Source organism: Patiria miniata, unplaced genomic scaffold, assembly GCF_015706575.1.
Source record: "Patiria miniata isolate m_02_andy unplaced genomic scaffold, ASM1570657v1 HiC_scaffold_25, whole genome shotgun sequence".
Classification (NCBI taxonomy): Eukaryota; Metazoa; Echinodermata; class Asteroidea; order Valvatida; family Asterinidae; genus Patiria; species Patiria miniata.
The window spans coordinates 2,555,788-2,562,586 of record NW_024037064.1 but is presented as its reverse complement, the minus strand read 5'-3'; the positions used below and the strand labels follow the sequence as shown (position 1 = coordinate 2,562,586).

Below are 6,799 nucleotides of genomic sequence, written 5' to 3'. Positions count from 1 at the left end.
TTTTTTTCAATGAAAGATGATGTCTCAAAACCGCCAAACTCACTGGTTTGACTGGAATCCTGCTACTGCACAATTTTAACGTGTTTTTAGATGGGGTTATGATCGAGAATAAGCTTTATGTGGCCTCTCTGGACTCCCATATATTTGCACTAAGTTTAGTCGGGCACCATTTGCAGTCATCAGCCGACATTTGAAGCAAAAAAGTCAGGTAAAAAAAAAAAGAAAGCCGCGTCGCCGCACCACTTTTTGGACAAGCTCCATACCAGAAACTGGAGACTTATTTTTTTTGGCCTAACAGAATATTTCATTGGTTAGGAAATGTAGCCATTTACATAAAATCACTTTTGATGGCGTTCAAATCATTCAATATGTATCTCTTATTACAAACAAAATCTGACTCGAACTGAAAACTTAAAAATAATACCCATTTTCACAAAGACCCCCTCAAAATGGTAACATAGCAAATTGAGAGGAAATGTTACTGAATAGAAAGCAAAAGACTAATTCAAAATTCCTTACCAGTGCATCCATAAGGCATCATGACGTCTTTGCAGACTGATGTGACGGTGTACCGTAACTCAGAAAATAGTGCGCGCATGGGACTAAACTATATTACAGTTTTAACAAACGCAATGTTACATTGTGTCACTTCAGCAAATCAAACTTGAACTTATACTTTTTTTTGGTCTTGTGTCTCCACCAGCATGGAATTGCCCATATACCTTAAACCATTTACATTTAATAGCCCAGTACATTCTAAATAGACCCAAGGCACCTTGGATGTAGTTTCTCTGATGTTTGATGTCATCACAAAGTGGTGCAGTTTCAGGGCATTCCAACATCAAGAGCAACGTCTTCTTGGTAAGAGCAGGAAAACCTGAAATTCAAGTTGAAAAAAAAATTAAAAAGGGAAATGGAATATAAATAGCATACTTGTATACATGCAGTTTATGATTACTTTTTTTGCAGGCTTTTGTAGCTTTTGAGGCTGCACTGATTTGGGAGAACAACTATATGTATGGAGGAGTTTTGAAGATAGAATTTAGAATTTTAGCTTCCTTTGCGTACCCATCTACGTCAAAATTTTAGTATGAATTTATTATCAACCCATAATTCACATAAAAATATTGCAAAAGCAAGTACTCAAGTATATTGAACAAGTTCTTAGCTCACCTGAAACACATGTGTTCCTCTTCTTGTGGTTCTGATAACAGACGTCTGATGACTTGCTCAGGTTACTAAGGTCCTGTCTTATCAAAGAATGTACAAGAAATGCAATATAGATTAGTTATGGTGGCAAACAAATACCTGCTAGGGTGAAGACAATATTTGATTTCAGATGGTTTATTATCCGGAACAAATGACTGACTTTAAGAGGCAAGCGAGATTTTCTACATGTGACAAACAGAATGGAAAGTTACAGAACAGTCTATGATTGATCTTTGTGTTCATAGAGCTGTCTAACGTGCTATAATAAAAAAAATAGCTACAGGAGCCCCACCAGGGAATGTTAATGAATGAAGTCATGTCGTAGGCCAATTCATATCACTGGAGTAATCACTCTTTCAGTATAGAAGAGAAATTTGGATTGTCTGCAAAGGTTGTCATCAAAGAAGCAGGTTATAGTAATGATCACCTGTCTTTAGGTTTAGGCATTCTCCTGATGACAGTCACAGATCACTGACTAAATCTTCAAATCTTCAGAACCACTTCTCTTTTTAGAGACTGTCACTTCACATGCTGTTCATGTAGAACTTTTCGCTAGTGATTTCTATCGTATTCAACATCACCTACCTAGGCAGAGTCAGCATCCAGGATATCTAGTAGCTACCATTAAACATCAGCTTTGTTAACTTGAACTTTGCTCCTCCACCCCTAGCTACCGACTTCCTCAACGGGATGTGCTCTAGCGCCCATCGCATGGCAGATGGCAGAGAGGTTGGAGCAAAACTACTTCACTGAAACATCCGTCTGTGGTGGCAAGAAATTCGAGATGCAGTGGAAGACCAGGAGACTACTAGTGAAAGATGCTGGTCATCACCTGGCTGTCAGCAACCTCCCTATGGATGCCACAGACAAAGAAAAGGAGACAATACTATCAACGCATGTCATTTGTAACCAGCATGCTTTATATGCAATTGTTGACCAGCTAGGAAGGCAGCTGCAGCTTGCGTGTGTCACACTTGATCGGCAAGTTTCTAATATTCAAACATTCGGTTAAGTGCAGTTTGGAAATCATCAAATACTAAATTATTTGAAAATGGACAGCCCTACAAGCCACGTTTTAGTAGTAGCCAGCAGACCAGCAGTTTATAGTTCACAGTATTTCATTATAAGTTGCTCCTAACTGGAGTTGTTTCCTGCTTGGGTTTGTCTGCTTGTGGAGTCATTGGTTTGTAGATCATTGCTGTGCTTTTACAGTCATTTTCCAATAATGTTGTTTGGTTTTTACTTTTTTTCTTGCTGTCCATTTATCTAAACCTTAGTTTTTCTCAATATTTTCCAAAAATTGTATCCAATTGTTTATTATTTTTATCCTTGAAAGTTTTATTTTTATCCTTGGCAAATTCATTTTAACTTTTCAATTCGTTGTTTGATCCAGATTGAGATTGCTTTCATGTATTGAAAAGAACTTTTTTTATTTAAGGATACAAATTGTATTGCGTGTGTGAAAGATCTCCTTTTTTCAGACTAAATTCAAAATTTGAGAAGTCTATTTGGTTTCTTTGATTCCTTTTCTTTTTTGTCCCAGTTTCTAAAAGTATATCGTGACATAATAATTTCAAGCAGAATTTTTCTTAGTGAGCCATTTTTGTTGTTACACAAGTATCAAACATCTTGGAGAAAATATCACAATTTTATGTGTTTACATGCAGTTAAAATAAATACATTTACAAAATACCAAACATTTAACTAGTCATAACCTAGAACAACATTCCATTTCAAACCTGAAAACCTAGCTTTCCCAGCACCACTTTCCCAGCACCACTACTTCAGAAAGTTCTGATGAAGGTTGATTGGTCAGTCAGTTGTAAATCCACTCGTGAGAAACGCTATCCTTTGCAAGGCTATCGTGCTGTCTGTGTGGTCCACCTGCAGAGGGAGATGTGAGATAGAAACAAAAAGGCATATCAGAGTCAAGTCAACTTGAATTGGATTGAGAACAGTGGGGTCTTAGAATAGTGTTTATCAGACAGGGCTCATAGTGGATCATCAGACAATTTCAGAATTTGAGAACATCTCAACTACAAAGAAGATTTTGTTTCCATCAAAATAAGACATCAATGTTGTAGTTACTATCAAGAGGACATGCAGACTTGAATTGATCTCAAGAGATTATGGAGACTATAATCGGATGACCACATTTGAAAGCAATTTCTGAGGTGGAACCAGTGGACACTTTCAGGGCATATGCACAATCAGCGAATCATTCGTAGTTTGAAAAATATGTTCACAACTTGCAAAACTGTCCTTCAAATACACATGTGTAAATCTTTGTGTCAACAGCAGAGAGTCTACTCTCTACCTTGGAAGTCAACTACAATTGCTCCTTGATTTCAAAGCACAAGTGCAAAATCATAGACCTTATTAAACTGGTAGTTCTTGCTAACAATGACTGCGGCAGATCTTGTCTCCTGCGTGTTTCTCAGAGCCCATACTGACTATCAGGAAAGGAAGAAAAGAAAAACAAGAAATTCATGTTTGATATCTGAAGGAAATAAATGATCAGGGCTGAGAATGACCAGAAAGCATAATTCTTGACAAACGGTGGAATTGAAATAAATTTGCCAAAATGCACTGCGAAAACCAATTTCGAGCCAGCAAGCATGTCGCATTGACAAGCATATCAAAAATGCACAATCTGACTTGAGCATGTATTTTTTTGCTCTGACAAGGACCTCTGAATTGGCAAATGTGCCATCATAATTTCAGCCTTTTCTTAGGTTTATCCGTTCCCTTTGCTGTCTTGAATTGATCATCTTCAGTCAGATGTTTTGCTCACCTTTGATTAGAATGATTCATTGTCATCACAACAAATTCCTCTACAGCCTCTCATCTCCAGTGGGGAGGGGGAGGGTTAAACTGCAATAACAAAATAACTTGCAAACAACATTATCAAGTGGCAAATTGGTGAATTTCCTTTTCATATTAATCAATTAAACTGGAAACTGTTCAGTTTTGAAACTGTTCAATTTGTCGATGCATTTTGAAACAGACAGACCTGACAAAATCAATTTCAAACCGTCTCATGCAGAGCATCAAAAGCCATTAATTTAGAATGCACTTCACAGTACAGAATTTGATTTGTTCACAGACAAATGTCCGATCGTAATTGCAGCCGTTTTGAAGATGTTTCTCCATTCCTTTTGCTGTCTATAATGGATCAGTTGCAATCAGATGCTCACCTTGGATTGGACGATCGGATTCCCCTGAAGTTGTTGGTTCATCGCTACTTTCCCTCTTCTCTCCAGTAAGCTTCTCATCCGTGGTAGCTTGTACCTTGCAGTGTTATCAAAAACAAAACAATCATTCAAGTGGTCAAGTTTTCAAAGTACATTTTGCACACAAATCTTGTCCACAAATTTGTATTTCCAATTATAAACACAAAAGCAATTTTGTTTGTGTTGTTTTACTTATTTGTTCTCTTTTTTTAGCGCGCCCAGAATTTTTAAGCTATAGATTCAGAATGCCAAGTTAAAACTGGAGTGAAATTTTGAGAGGTGGAATCAATTTTAATTTCAACAAAAAAAGGCCTTTGTTTACCCACTCTGAACTCCAGTCAGAAAAAGAGGAGGAGATTGTTTTCCATTGTAAGAAAAGGTTTTAAAATCTTTCTCCAACAGAATGCTTTGGTTTACTAGATGGAAAAAATAATGATCCAAGAAACAAATGGAATGTTTTTTGGGGTCTAAAATTGAAGTCCATGTTGACTGATTGGCAATAATTTTGATGTTTGTTGAGAATTTATTTTTCAAAAGTTGCTAATTAGATTTTCAAATTTCTTCAAAAAGTCATTCCTTCTTAAAATCTTACCTTGTTTTTAGATGTAACCCTTCTGGAAGCACATCCTGGTAAGATTGGTTTAAACAGGGCCACCATGTGAAGGTCCCAGGATACCAGCCCCAAACACGCTTTCAGTATCGTCAGGTCCATTGCTGGGCAAAAGGCCGGCCCCGGAGGGCCATGCACAGTTGCCGACTGTCCGGTACGCCCCCCCAACCCCGAAGGATCAGAAGAGTACCCTAACCTATATGCGTGCCCCCCTCAGTCCATCCCCATTACAGGTTCATGCGTTCTGAGGAAGTAGCAGCGTTTGCCGGCTGTGAATACAGGGCCACGCCCCTATAAAGAGGGACGCACTACCTGCTCCTTTATGGCACGGCATCCTAGGGTTTCCAGGCCGCTGCGTAGGACCCACGTCCCCTCGTGAAAGGCGAACTGCAGTTGTTTTGACTTATAGAATCAGGATAAATTCAAATTGCTTGCACATGAAAAATACTAGAATTGTGGTTTGACTTACTCTGAACAAAACGAATGACTCCACTTGCAAACTGTCACAATACGGGGGGGACAAGTGCATGTGGCCTTGAGCTGCAAAGGAAATGGTTACCTCACCTCATCAGTTAACATGCAACCTTGTTCCCCTGCGCCGATGATTCCGAACAATCCAACGAATGACTCCACTTGCAAACTGTCACAATCCAGGGGGGGGGGGGGGGACAAGTGCATGTGGCCCTGCAAAGAAAATGGTTACCTCACCTCAGTTAACATGCAACCTTGTCCCCCTGTGCCGATGATTCCGAACAATCTATCGAACGACTCCACTTGCAAACTGTACACTTTCACAATCCAGGGGTCTCTTGTGCATGTTCACATCTGCAGAAAATCAATGCAAATAAATTAATGTTCATTTAATTTGAAGTATTTTCCTTGTATTGCCTTTGGTCAAATAATGAAAAGCTGAAATTTATAAAATACCAGATTCATTATATTTGCCTTGTTACACTCTAAAAACAGATAGGTTAACAGAACCAATCATTGGTTGAATTAATCAACAATTGTTTAATATGTGTTGAACTAATTGGGCTGGTTGGATACATTTTAACCAACATTGGTTATTTAACCAATCTGTTTTTAGAATGACCTATAGTGTCATGCCCCATAACATGTGTTAATTTGTGAAACAAACCCAAACCTAGTTAAATGATGCATTGCTATAGCATCAGCAAAATCTTTTTTAAGTATCTGACAATTAACAATGATTTTTTTTTTAGGGGGGGTACCTCCGAGGTTTCTGAGTGATACAGGTATCCACAGGTAGCGAGGATGGCAAATTCTACTTCTCCCAACATCAGAAAGTCACCAGTATTCCACGTCTCCCACATCAGAATAGGCAGTGTTCCTCAAAGTTCCAGTTGGTCCTTCCAAACAAGCATCGTCCTTCCAAACACGCATCGTCCTTCCAAACACGCATCGTCCTTCCAAACACGCATCGTCCTTCCAAACAAGCATCGTCCTTCCAAACAAGCATCGTCCTTCCAAACAAGCATCGTCCTTCCAAACAAGCATCGTCCTTCCAAACACACATCGTCCTTCCAAACAAGCATCGTTCTTCCAAACAAGCATCGTCCTTCCAAACAAGCATCGTTCTTCCAAACAAGCATCGTCCTTCCAAACAAGCATCGTTCTTCCAAACACGCATCGTTCTTCCAAACAAGCATCGTTCTTCCAAACAAGCATCGTTCTTCCAAACAAGCATCGTTCTTCCAAACAAGCATCGTCCTTCCAAACACACATC

General features: G+C 38.9%; 1 long non-coding RNA gene across 5 annotated transcripts; it reads right to left on the bottom strand.

Annotated features, from left to right (window-relative positions):
• Positions 1-712: 712 nt before the first annotated feature.
• LOC119733398 lies at positions 713-5,224 on the bottom strand. Of its 5 annotated transcripts, none has more exons than XR_005271812.1 (8): positions 5,035-5,224; positions 4,407-4,500; positions 4,004-4,100; positions 3,585-3,658; positions 2,949-3,093; positions 1,795-2,060; positions 1,174-1,246; positions 713-877 (listed from the first exon to the last, which is right to left on the bottom strand). It is a non-coding gene; the product is annotated as an uncharacterized LOC119733398 (long non-coding RNA). The 5 variants fall into 5 exon arrangements; XR_005271810.1 differs by having other exon boundaries at positions 714-877; positions 1,174-1,250; positions 3,585-3,662; XR_005271809.1 differs by having other exon boundaries at positions 714-877; positions 3,585-3,662.
• Positions 5,225-6,799: the final 1,575 nt, after the last annotated feature.